The sequence below is a fragment of the Tamandua tetradactyla genome, chromosome 23 (assembly GCF_023851605.1).
Source record: "Tamandua tetradactyla isolate mTamTet1 chromosome 23, mTamTet1.pri, whole genome shotgun sequence".
In the NCBI taxonomy this organism is placed as follows: domain Eukaryota; kingdom Metazoa; phylum Chordata; class Mammalia; order Pilosa; family Myrmecophagidae; genus Tamandua; species Tamandua tetradactyla.
The window spans coordinates 42,161,040-42,174,731 of NC_135349.1; the positions used below are offsets into that span (position 1 = coordinate 42,161,040).

At 46.2% G+C, this 13,692-nt stretch overlaps 1 protein-coding gene across 1 annotated transcript in view; it reads right to left on the reverse strand.

The window, feature by feature from the left end:
* The window catches only part of BFAR (bifunctional apoptosis regulator), a 34,280-nt gene extending 28,958 nt beyond the window's left edge, over positions 1-5,322 (reverse strand). The window contains exon 1 of the mRNA XM_077141734.1: positions 5,094-5,322. The gene's annotated coding sequence lies outside the window, so the exon portion shown is untranslated. The remainder of the gene's footprint in view (positions 1-5,093) is intronic.
* Between the last annotated feature and the right edge of the window lie 8,370 nt (positions 5,323-13,692).

Below are 13,692 nucleotides of genomic sequence, written 5' to 3' on the forward strand. Positions count from 1 at the left end.
CAAGTCTAAAAGTTTAAGTTGGCTTTATTTTCATCATATCCCCCAAATATCTAGCTCAGAGTAAATGGAATGAAAGTTTGTGGGCTCTTCTAAGTATCAAGTATTTAGTATGAGGATTTCAAGATGCAGATTTTAGTTTTTTGGAGATGCTATTTACTTACTGGTTACGAGAGACAGTTTTGAAATTAGAAGACTGAGTCTGAGTCTCAGTTCCACTATGAACCATGAAATCACAAACAAAAATTACTCATCCTCTCTAAGTCTCACATAGCATATTTAAGGAATACCAATCACACAGGACTATCAGGCACATTAACAGAAAATGTGTAAGCCTCACACATAGAAAGTGTTCAATAAATGTGTTCTCTTTTTCCATGTCATGTACTTCCTGAGGAACACACCATCTCCAAAAAGTCAGGATTAAGAAATGGAATAAAATCTTAGAAAGCAGTAATATCCAAAATTAACAATGAATACATATGCACAAATAGGTTGCATAGTTCGCCTTTTCAAAAATGTTCATGGGGGCGGGCCACAGTGGCTCAGCAAGCAGAGATCTCGCCCGCCATGCTGGAAGCCCGGGTTCGATTTCCGGTGCCTGCCCGTGCACAAAAAAAAAAAAAAAAAATGTTCATGGGTTTGGACTGTTGGTATAACTGATAAGAAACAACAATCACAATCTCTAATAACTTGGGCAATCCTAAGATGTCTGTCAACATGGCCTTTTCTACGTTTTCCTAAAGACATACCCAACTGACATGGTATATATAGTTATCTGAAAACCCATGAAAGAAAAGAGAGGGCAGAAAAACAGACACACACACAATCTCCAAATAAATACCACATTAACAAAAGAAGTTGGCTATTCAAGTTGTATGACTTGGTCAAGTACTTACCTATGGTTTTATCTGGAAGTCTACTATCTAGAAGAAGGTAATGCCACAGCTCTTACCTTTTTACTTCTGTAGTCATCCAAATAACATTCAGGAAAGTCAATTAATACAATAATTTTTATTGAGCTTATTCAAGAAAAATGGATTAATTCTGAGCTTAAGAATTTTTTTATCTTAGGTTGTAAGATCTTATAATGCAATGATTGTTAACTCTTTAGAAAATCATAATCTTCAAACTGCTTGGTTTGGTGATATATACCTATGATTCTACTTCCCTATAAAAGGATCTATAGGGCAGGGTCATGGGTCCCCAGGTCTAAAGCAAAATAGAAACAAAACATTTGTGTGAATATAGTATATATCTAACCTTTTAAGAACAATCGTTTTCCAGGCTAATTTATTGGGGCCGGAAACATAACCTCAATCATTTCTTAGCAAAATTGTTCAGTGCAAAAATAAAAGGATTTTCGTTTATATGAACTCCTAATTACTTATCACCTGATAATAGAGAATAATGAGAACTGCTAACATTACTAAGCACTTATAATGTAAAAGGCACAACAATCCAATGGGATAAGTGTCATTATCACTTCCATTTTACAGATGAGAAAACAGAGGCCCACAATTAAGGACAGAGCCAGGTTTTAAATCATGGTCTGGTTTAAAGCCTGTCCTCTTAATGCTACATTATCCCAATAAGGTAACCGATAAGGAATTAGTTCAAAGGACTCACTGACTCCATCATTTAAGTCACAGTTAGAGCTGCTATATTTAATAGTTCAGAAAAGCAAACTAGAATCTGCTGCTATATTGCATAGTTCAGAAAAACAAACTAGAATCTGATAACACTGCATTCTGGCACATGAACTCCAGCTGGCAGCAGTCAGGCTGAGCACACTGTTGTATGGAATAAACAGAAACATTTACAATAAAGAGTGATAAGGCTGGTTGGGTGGCCACCACCAGAAACTTTGGCAGGACATTAAAACATTATTAAATGTCCAAAGAACGACAGCCCATTTCTAGTGACTATGAAATAAAAATAAAATGTGCCCATTGTAAAGGGTCAGAGACGGCAATAAGAACGGAATATTATGTGTATTTACCATACGTGGCAAAAACTGGCCCTTCCATCAACACAGAAGAAGCACTTCTAGTTTTCTACTGTATAAAACCTTATATTTTTCAAACTCCAAATACAGATTCCCTTCCTGGACAGGGTCAGATATTACTAGGGCAAAGGTAGCTAGCTCACTTGGATGATGACTTATTATCTAAACTTTGGAGCACTGTGATTTACTGCCTGTGCCTGGTGTTGGGCAGGATGAAATCAGAGTAAGAAGGGTATGCAGGCTCTCTTTCATGTCTATGTGGTCTATTCAACAAACCGTCCTGTACGCACACTAGATCTCCAACAACACAGCACTCAAAAACCCAAACTTTAATAATCTATTTTTAAAATATTCTATTATGACTAATATAGTAAACTAATGTATCCTTTTCAAGATTATCTCTTTCTCATACTTTTTGCTCCACTACTGTTTCAATGTCTTTACCTCTCCAACTAAATCCTGAGCTCCTTGAAGTCAAGCACTAAGCCATAGAATTCTATCATCATACCTGAGTGTAACTGACATACAGCTAAGCTCTAGACATGTGTAGATGAAAATCAAATCAACAGTATATGCCAAGAATGGAATGATCATACGGTAAGAATGATCATTTTTGTATGTTATGTTTAAAAAAAGAAAGAAAATCAAATCAACAAATACATGATTCCCTATCAGAGTATTTCTTAAAATCTCTAGTAGAGGGGGTGCAGGGGTAATTCAGTGGTAGAATTCTCATCTGCCATGCAGGAGACCCAGGTTCGATTCCCAGCCCATGCACTTCCCAAACAAACAAAACAAACAAAACTCAACAAATGGTGCTGCAATAAGGGGATACTCACAACCAACAAAGAATGAAATGTGACCCCCACCATACAGCACACACACACACAAAAAGAACCTCTGGTAGAATCACCTGGGAAACTTAGTGAAAATAGAACCAGGATGTCTGGGAAAGAGGCCCAGGAATAAACATTTTAAACAAGCCCCTTGGGAAATTCTTATGCATATGGAAGTTTGAGAATTAGGGAGCTGTTACATACCAAATAAACCCTTATAAGCCTAAATATATGTCTCAAACAAGGCATGAGTAAGGTGAAAACAAAATAAATCTTAAAGAACACTTCTATCTCACCTCTTTTCTCCTATCCCTCCTCCCTACACTACCTGATTGATTCTCCTGGAGCAAAATTCTGATCAAGCTCCTTTGCTCAAAATCTTCCTTACTATGAGAAAATAGAACCATACACCAAAGCTTGCCATTTAAGAATCTTTCTGGACCATTAGCAATCAACTTTTTAACTTAGAACCCGGTCTCTGGACCCAGAGGGCCTGCGTTCAAATTCCTGTGCCACAATTATTAGATGTGTGACCTCAGGCAAGTCACTTAACAACTCCATGTCTCAGTTTCCTCAGCTATAAATTGGAAATACTAATAGTACCTACCTGATATGGTTGTGGAAATAAGTACATGAATTATTGTATGCACTGTACTCAGAAAAGTACCTGGCACATCCTAAGTGCCATGCTAATGTTAGCTACTACTATCATTGTTATTACCCCTTACTTTCCCTTCCTCACATACTACACTCTAGCCCCACCTATTAATTCCTGCCCCTTAGGTGTTCTGTCATATCCCCACAGGGTCGCCTCTACCTATGACGATGTCTATTTCAAAGTGAAAAGCATCCAACTCACAAGATCTACCTCAACTGTCACTTCAAAGTCTTCCCTGACTTGACTGCCCCCATATTCACCTTTCCTGCCTCTCTGTATCAGTGTTAACTTTTATTTGTGAATGTCTTCTCATCTCCTAGACTATAATTTCCCTTGAGAGGATGGTATAGTTGAAACAGTATGGTCTTAAAAGACAGAGAGACCTGGATTCCAAACCTTATTACCATTTATCTACCCTGAGCCTCATCTCCCATGTATAAATTAGGGATAATAACATCTACTTTCAAGAGTTGTTGTAAGGTGTAAATGAAAAACTCTATCCCTAGATATTAAAAAACAACCTGCAGTATCTAAGAAGGGTCATCAATATTTTTAGTAGAATGATTAATAACATTATTCTGGTTGTGTCAGAAGCTGGAGTTTTAAGGAAAAAACAACAAAATGCCCTGGAGAAGCACGGTTTTTTCCATCAAGTTTATGGAGACATGCACGGAAACAAAGAGCATATGGATTCGGATACACTCACGCTGGCTCAACAAAACTACCGTGCCAAAAACAAAACACCCAAACAACGCCACGGGTCAGCTAACCTTACAGGGGCTCTGGGGTGTGCCCAGGGAAGAGAGCGAAGCTCCTTCCTATTGGCCTTCCCAGGCCTGACGTCATACCTCCCAGAGGACCAACCAATGGGCTTCGGCGACAGCGGAAGGCGTGACAGCGTCTGGGCTCCCACTTTCTCTCATCCACAGAAGTTGGGAGGCCGCTCTCTTCCCCCACTAACGATCTCCAGTGAAGTACAACCTGGCTCTCTTCTGCCCCCGTTCATATTTCTCAGCCGTGAGCTCGGAAACAGAAGCGCCGCGCTCTGGCCCAGCCCAAGAGACTTTGGGGTTTCACTTTCCCCTTTCAGAGCTTTCCGTTAGGGTATTTTAAAACGGGGACAGTAATTTCGCCTTGGGATAGGAATGCGCCTCCCGATTTAGACCTCAGCTCAGCCTAGCGTCTCTCAGGAGCCGGTCCACTGTGGCCGGCTTGTGGCAGGTGCTCCGGGTGGGTGGGCGCCCCGTCGTCTCCTTCCTGGAAGTATGGAAGAGACGACCTCTCCCGCCCGCCCTGAGAAGCCCCTGGAGCGCGGAGCTCTGACCCCGAATCTCGAGGGAATGCAGACGAGAGTCAGCAGTTGCCCGCGGGACTCTCGGGCAAAGATGGGCAAGTTGGCGAAACTGGGTTCCGCGCCCCAAGGGCCAGGAATGCCGATGCTCAAGACCGGGGCCCGCGCGGGGAAGGCGCGCGTGCCTCCTTCCACCACGCAGGAACGCCTTGGCCGAGGGAATTCCCACTCGGTCCTCCACACCATGCTCCGAAATCGAGCTCGGGTCGTCCCCTCACCATCCCGGGGGACGCGACTGCTTACCACTCCGCTGGTCCCGGGGCCGACCCGGCCATCACACCCCACCAAGTGCCCTGCGGAAGCGGAGAGAGTAAAGGCTTCACTTCCGGAAACAATCGAGGACCGTCTGAGGCAGAGGGTATCCCCGACCTCAACCATAGAGGAAAGGCCGCACCCGTTTCCCAACCCCCTCATCCCGCGACCTCCTCGCTGCCTAGAGCGGCTACTCCCAGACCAAGGACATCGGCGCATGCGCACCTCTGTCGGTCCCGCCCCTTCCTCTCCAATTGCTGACTTCGGGCCAGGGCGTGGGTGTTACACCCTGATGGGAGGCAAGATGTGTTTTCCTAGTTGTCCCTCCAGGGCAGCAGTGTTTGTCGGGAGAAAACAGCTCTGCCCAGAAATTAAAATAATATTACAGGACCGCACAGTGTACGCACTACATTTTTTTTTTTGCCTTCATGTTATATGCGGAAAATCTCAGGACCATTGTTAAAAGTAGCATTTGCAGTTTTAAAAAGAATCGGAATTAAGACTAAAAAGTAACAAAAAAGAAAAAACAAAAAAAAAGAATCGTAATTAAAATGACTTTTTTTTCCCCGACCTATCGTTGAAATGACTTTCTTGTCACCACTTTCTTCCAGGATCTTGGTCTGTTGAGAACTCATGCTGATTATCTGTTTTTAATTCATTGGTTCAAAGATTGCTGATTTGAGATAACGTTTGCTTACACTTATCAAATTGGCAAAGATTAAAAAGATCGATAATGCCCTATGCTGGCGAAAGGAGTGTGTGAACTTAATTTCTAGCAGATAATCTGGCAATATGTATCAGCATCTTTATTGTGTATAATTTTGAACTAGCAGTTAAAAAAATAAACTCCATGTAATGTGCTACTAAGAAACCATTGAAAAGCACATAGTACAAGCAAGGTCGAGAGAGAAATGATAAACTGGGGGGAAATTTTGCAATTCATATCACAAAGGTCTAATCTGATTAATGTTTAATGAGCTCCTAAATGTCAAGAAAGGAAATATTCAACCACTTGACAGAATTAATGGGCGAAGTATATTCGGTAGGTTGAGTCATGCATCCCAGGCAGAAAGAAAAGCCAAACATGTCCTTAATCTTAATCCATTCTTGGGATATAAACCCATTGTAAATAAGACATTTTGGAGATACTGTTTTTAGTTAAGGTATAACCTAACTGAATGAAGTTGGGTCTGAAAGGTTTTAAGATCTGAGGTATTTGAGAGAAAGGAAAGTAGACGAAAGGATTGTAAATGAGCTGCTTTATTGGGCTGCGCTCAGGGCAGAGTTCACTGAACCCAAGAGGAAGTGAGGTGAGTCCGTGCACGGGCTTTGGTGAGTGCAGTTTTTAAGGGCAGGGTTTAGGTGATGACGTGAAAGGGGAGGCACATTAAACAAAGGATTATTATGCTAGCGGGTTGAGCAGCGGGTGGTTAGATGTCCGTGAATAGATGTTTGCTGCGCAAAGACCTTGATTGTAAATGGTTCACCTCCCGTTCTGGAGTGACTTCACGATTCCAGCCATAGAGCCCTCCCTTATTCCCCAGACCTAACATTCCAGCCTTTTTGTGATAGTAGGACTTCGAGATCTTTCTAGCTACTTCCTGCTGCAGTGGGACGGCGTGGGGCTATAGGCTGAAATTGTTAGGGTCGGGAGAGAGGAGAGGCTGGCTGCAGGAGTTTGGTGAGGTCGGCAGGAGGTGATGCAGAAGCATTTGGTTGACGCTACTCGAGATAGTTCTCTTACGACCCTGGAGGAAGTTAAGGAGGCAAGGAGATAGGAGAAAAAAGACAAATTAAGATAACTGGACCTAGCAGTGGGAGAAGCCATGCTGCTAATGGAGAGGAGAACCAGTTTAGGGCAGAGGAAGTTTCTTGTTTCCTGCGATAGAAATCTTCCTTTAGCTTGTTTAGGGTTTGAATGTTTTGCTCTACCAGACCCGATTCATTGATATAATAGCAACATTCTTCTTGGAGGAATTTACACGTCCCTCCTTTTTCGGCTGTCAGCAGGTCTAAGGCCTGTCAATTTTGAAGAGTAAAATTGCTGGGAACTGATGTAAAAGGTACCCTTATGAGGTGCTTCATTGTACAATAGCTTTTGGTTTGGGCGTATGGAAAGCAGGCATAAGGCCTTGGGCCCTTTTTAACTGATTTGGGGGTAATAGGAATGGTTATAGGTTGGCTACAACCTGTTAACGGGCAGTTTGCTGTGCCATTTATGTGAGTGGTTGCTTTTCCATTTTGGATAAAGGTTTCCCTGATTTGGAATTCCCAGAGTTAGGATTTGCTTTCGGTGGGAGTTAGGAGGGTGAGCAGCACGAGTGATACGGACCCGAGTGGGCCCCAGAGGCTGGCAAGTGTAGGAGGGCTCATCCTGCTTATATAATTTGACCCGAGCTAGGTGGTGCCAAGAAGAGTCCCCCAATAGTTTTACCGCTATAGGAGTGGTAAGGACTACTGTGTGGGGGCCAGTCCACCGTTGTTGGAGTGGTCCGGGCTGCAGCTGTTTGAGGAGTACCTCATTCCCCAGTTGAAGATTGTGGGGGGAATTGGCAGGATCAGTTTCCCCTGGTTGCGGCAGGAATCTGTCAGCGTGTTCCCGCAGTAATTGCCTGATTAAAGAGAGATACGGCAGGTAAGAGCTTAAAGGAGGAGGCTGCATTGGCAACTGGTGATTAAGTAGGTATGGGCGGCCGTACATGAGCTCAAAAGGACTTAGAAAAGTAGGTGCCCATGGAGTGGCACGTAGTCAGGTGAGGGCTAGAGGAAGGAGGTCAACCCAGGATTGTCGTAGCTCAATGGCCAATTTGGTTAGTTGAGGTTTGATAAGGCCGTTGGCCCGTTCTACCTTACCAGAAGATTGAGGTCGGTAAGGAACATGTAGCTTCCATTTTATTCCCAAGGCCAATGAGGTTTGTTGAGCCACCTGAGAAATAAAAGCTGGGCCATTATCGGATTGGATGGAGGTAGGTAGTCCAAAATGGGAAATGATTTGTTTTAGAAGGATGTCTGCCACCACGTCAGCAGTTTCCCGTGTAGTGGGGAAAGCTTCTATCCAGCCTGTTAAAGTGTCAACCACAGTTAGGAGGTACTGTAATTTCTTATGGGTGGGCATGGGTGTCAAATCGAGTTGCCAGTCCTGTCTGGGAAGGTGGGCCCTTAGCTGGTGAGTTGGGAAAGTAGGGCGCAACCCTCCCTGCGGACTTGTTATTTGGCAAGTGAGACAAGAGGAACAAACCGACGTTATGAGGTTAGTCAAGGACAGGTGGTAGAATAAAGGCTGAAGGAACCGTGTGAGGGCTCTAGGTCCGATATGCAGTGATGAGTGTATCTGAGAAAGAATATCGTGAGCCTGCTCGGTTGGGAGAGCCACCTTGTTATTGAGGAAGATCCAGCCCTCCGGTGTTGCAGAACCTCCTTGTGTGAGGAGGCCTGCACGTTCCCTGGAAGAGTAGGCTGGTTGGAGGGAAGGAAGAGTAAAGAAAAGAATTGGTGCTGGTAGGTTTGAAGTTGAGGGGTCTTTGGTTAGTTCCGGTGCAACTGCATCAGCCCAGTTGTTTCCGCGGGTGACATCGGAGTCATCTGTTTGGTGCCCCTTGCAGTGGATAATGGCCACTTGCGAGGGCAGCAGAAGGGCTTGAAGGAGGCGTTGGATTAATTTAGCATTAATTACTGGTGAGCCCTTTGTGGTAAGGAATCCTCGCTCTCTCCAGATAGCTGAGTGGCAATGTGCTATTTAAAAAACATATTTAGAATCTGTGTAAATATTAGCTGACTTGTGTTTAGCTAAGTGTAAAGCTCTGGTTAGAGCAATTAGCTCAGCTTTTTGGGATGTGGTTCCCTCCGGGAGTCCTATGGCCTCAAGTATTTCAGAGGGAGTGACTACAGCATATGAAGCTCTGCGCCTCCCCTGCTGGTCTATGATTGAACTGCCGTCTATGAAAAGGGTAAGATCTGCCTCTGGCAACGGCGGCGTTTCTGAAAGACCCTGGCGTGGGGAGGCAAGCTCTTCCATGATTTCGGTGCAAAGGTGTGTGGGTTGGGGGAAGGGGGTTGACAAGGGCTCTTGAGAGAGAAGAGTGGCTGGGTTGAGAATAGGTGAGGTAGAGAGAGCAATGTTTGGGTTTTCCAGGAATAGTAAATGTAATTCTTGGACACGAGAAGGAGTGAGCAGAGACAGAGACTTATGGGATAAGAGGTCTTGCAGATGGTGGGGGGACAGAACTTGGAGAGGTTTACCCAGGCTGAGTTTCAGAGTTTCATGGGTTAGGGTGGCCACTGCAGCTAATTCCCAGAGACAGGGAAGCCAGCCACGGGCAGTAGGGTCCATCTGTTTGTAGAGGTAAGCTATTGGAGTATAGGTTGGTTTCAGAGGTTGGTTAGAACCCCCACCGCCATTCCCTGCTTTTCATCAGTAAATAGAATAAATGGTTTGTTAAGATTTGGGAGGGTAAGCAGAGGTGATTGAAGTAAGGCATTGTGGAGGACTGAGAAGGCTTTGGATATGGCAGAGGGGTCGTCCAGCAGACCTGCAGGTGTTGCTTTGGCTGCATCGTAGAGGGGCTCTGCTAGAACAGAAAAATTAGGGACCCAGTGCCGGAAAAATCCCACGAAACCTAGAAAGGATGAAGTTTGGTCAGCATTTTCCAGAGGCCGGAGTTCGCCAAGTGCTTACTGCCTGTCAGGTGTGAGATATTGAGAGGTGGGAGTAAGGAGGAGCCCAGATAAGTAACCGTGGAACAGGAAAGTTGGGCCTTGGTTGGTGAAACCCGATATCCTTTCTCCACCAAGAAATTTAATAGGGTGGCCGTGGCTTCTGTGGAGGCGTCTTCAGATGGGCTGCAAATTAATAAGTCATATTAATGACTTATTAATTACATATTGGAGAATAATACTGGGAGTTAGATTGCATTGTGTTAGGTCTTTGGCAAAGGCTTGGCCAAAGATGTGGGGGGCTATTGCGAACCCCCTGAGGCAATACTGTCCACATCAGTTGCTGGGCAGCTTGAGAGTCCAGGTCTTCCCAGGTAAAAGCGATAGATTGTAACAGGTGGGGTCTAGAGGTCTAGTAAAAAAGGCATCTTTGAGGTCCAGGACCGTGTAGTGAGGAGTGTGAGGAGGTATGTGTGAGAGAAGAGTGTATGGGTTGGGGACCCCTGGGTGGATAGGAATAACAGCTTCGTTAATTAGTCTGAGGTCCTGGACTAAACGGTAAGAACCATCAGTTTTTTTAACAGGTAAAATAAGAGTATTACATGGTGAATTAGTAGGTATAAGGGGTTCTTTCCCTTTGAGCTGGTTGATGATGGGTTGTAGTCCCCTTCGATGGGTTACAGAAATGGGGAATTGTGGCCGGGAGGGGAATGAGAATGGATTTTTTAGTCGAATGAGAACAAGTTCATGATGGGAAACTATGACAGAGGTGGAGGTATCCCACACTTTTGGGTTGACTAGGTGGGGTGGTAAGGGGTGAGCGGGAAGGATAGGGTCCTGGGCGGAAGCGGAGGCTACACATAGAGGGAGTAGTAGATTTGCGGGAGGAGTTTTTGTCCAGTGTAGTGATACCCCTAACTTGGCAAGAATATCCCGCCCCAGTAGCGAGCTGGGGCAAGAAGGCATTACTAAGAAGGAATGTGTAATAGGATGTCCCTCTATTAAACACGTGAGTGGCTTAGTGGTTAAGAGGCATGAAGGATGGCCATCTATGCCCGTAACCATGGCCCAGGAAGGACAGAGTTGACCTGAACAGGAGGGGAGGATAGAAAAGGTAGCCCCTGTGTGCACTAAAACTGATGTGGACTTACCCGCTTCCTTGATTGTTACCCTGGGCTCTGCGAGGGTAATTGGGGTCGCTGAGGCCGGGCGTCATCAGTCGTCGGTGGCCAAGCCCAGGACTGCCAGTGGTGGACTAGGGGTTGGAAGGATGCACCCCCCATGGCCAGGCGCCGAGGGGCAGTCACTTTTCCAGGGTCCCTTTGTCCCCACAGAGGGGGCTTGGTCCCTTGGGCGGTTGAGGATTGGGGCACTGGCAGGACCAGTGTCCGTCGAGGCCACATTTGAAACACTTTCCTGGCAGTGGATTAGTCATAGCCGGCTTCTTCTCCATTACAGTAGGCCGCAGGGCTGCAATCAGGGATGGGGTTTGTAAGTTTGCCTTTCGGCGGTCTCGGGACTCCTTTTCTGCCCTTTCCAAATTCATCACGGGTATTGAAAACTTTAAAGGCCAGGTTTACCAGGTCGCAAATAGGGGCCTGAGGACCATCCTCAATTTTTCTAAGTTTGTGCCTTATGTCTGGGGCTGACTGGGATATAAGATGTGTGGCTAACATGGTTTTACCAGCCTCCAAGTCAGGGTCTAGGCGGGTATATTGGGAGAGGGCTTCTGTGAGTCCGTGTAGAAATGCTGCCGGGTTTTCCTCAGGACTTTGGGTGATTTCCCTTAGTTTATGGAAGTTTGCTATTTTATGTGAAGCTTTCTGCATGCCCACTATGAGACATGTAAGCATTTTATACAGCCTAGTTTGCCCGTTTCTCCCTGCTGGAGTGTCAACCTGATAGTCCCACCCTGGCTCTTGGTCTGGCACTGCCTCGGCTCCTACCGGCATGGTGTGGCCGGTTATATGGACCTGGTCGGCATGGGCCCTGGCTGCACTGAAAATACGGTCTCTTTCATCAGGGGTTAGGGAAGAAGAACAGATTATATGAATGTCATGCCAGGTTAGATCGTAGGCATTAGCTAGATATTGAAATTCCTTAGTATAGGCGGCGGTCGGGTCGCTGGAGAATGAACCTAGCCATTTCTCAATATTAGAGAGGTCAGCTAGGGAGAAAGGGGTGTGTACTTGAACTCACCCCTCAGGTCCCGCAACTTCCCATAGTGGACAGTAAAGAGTCCTTTGAGCGGGTATGAGAGCTTATAGGTGAGGAGGGCAAGGCTGTTGAGGACAGTGGGGGACTGGATGGAGATGGAAGGGGAGGATAAGTGGGTGGCAGGAGTGCTGCCAGGGCAGTGGGAAGAGAGGATGGGGACAGATAAGATGGCGGCTGGAGTGCCGTTGGGATAGGCAGGGAAAGTGAGGGATAAGATGGTGGGTGAACTGTGGCTGGAGCAGAAGGAGGAAGTAAGGGACAAAATGGCAGCTGAGGCTCTGCCAGACTAGAAGATAGAAGGCAAGGGGCAAGATGGCATCTGAGGCGTCACCAGAGGAGAAGAAGAGGGTAAGGGGCAAGATGGCATCTGAGGCGCCACCAGAGAGAGAGAGGGATAGAGTGAGGGAGGAGGGGACTGTGTGGAAGGATCTCGTGGAGACAGTGGTCACTTGAAGAAGGATGAGTCAGGGGGTTCAGAAAAGGAGAAAGTCTCGTCAGAGGAGAGGGAGAGTTTGAGAGTTCCCTTGGCTAGGAGAACCTGAGCCATGGAGCAAGGAGTACAAAGAGAGGGACGGGAGTGCAGGAGAAAAAAGGCCTGGACATAAGGAATTTTGGCCCACTTGTCATTCTTTAGGCAGAAATTACAGAGCTCATTAAGGACCTTAAAATTGAAAGTCCCCCCTCAGGCCAATGAGAACTGTTATCCAGTTGGTATCGTGGCCAAGCCTTTTTACAAAAGTAAGAGAGGTGTTTTGGCGGGATGTCTGGAAGTAAATTCAGTGCAGGTAAGTTTGCCAGTAGGCAACTTAGAGGCGTAAGGGGTTGGGTTTTAGAAGATTTATTGCCCATGCTCTGAGGTCTCACACAACAAAGGAATGGCTCTAGGGACAAAGGACTGGCCCAGGGGCATCAGCATCCCAACGCTCTGAGAGAGTCCTTAAGGCTCTTATGAGCAGGTTTAAAGTCCCGTTCAGGTCTTGGACCCGAGTTTGGGAGGGAAACGAGAAGCGGGGCGTCCCCACGACTTATCGAGTCCCGGAAAAAGGGTGTGAGGCTTGCAGGCATCCCTGTTCACCTCAGCCCTCGGAAGAGAACCTGACGTGAATTCACAATTTTCGGAGAGTAAGGTACGGACAGGCTCTCTTCTTCTCAGAACTGAGAGACCCAGCAGCCGAGCTAGGAGGGGAGGAACTTACCCAATCCATGGTGGATACAGCAGCGGGCTGAAGGGTCCCTGGTCGCTGGCTATGTGGAGGATGAGCGAGAGGAAGCCGGGGTGCTCCTGGCCGGGCGGGCAGCACCCGCGCTCCTTTCCTGGGTTTTGGCACCAAGATGAAAGGTTTTAAGATGTGAGGTATTTGAGAGAAAGGAAAGTAGATAAAAGGATTGTAAATGAGTGTGCTTTATTGGGCCGCGCTCCCGGGCAGAGCTCACCGAACCCAAGAGGGAATGAGGTGAGTCCTCGCACGGGCTTTGGCTAGTGCAGTTTTTAAGGGCAGGGGTCAGGTGATAACATGAAAGGGGCAGCACGTTAAACAAAGGTTTACTATGCTAGTGGGTTGAGCAGTGGGTGGTTAGATGTCCGTGAATAGATGTTTGCTGTGCAAAGACCTTGTTTGTAATGGTTCACCTCCCGTTCCAGAGTGACGACATGATTCCAGCCATAGAGCCCTCCCTTATTCCCCCGACCTAACAGGGCCTTAATCCTATGACTGGGGCC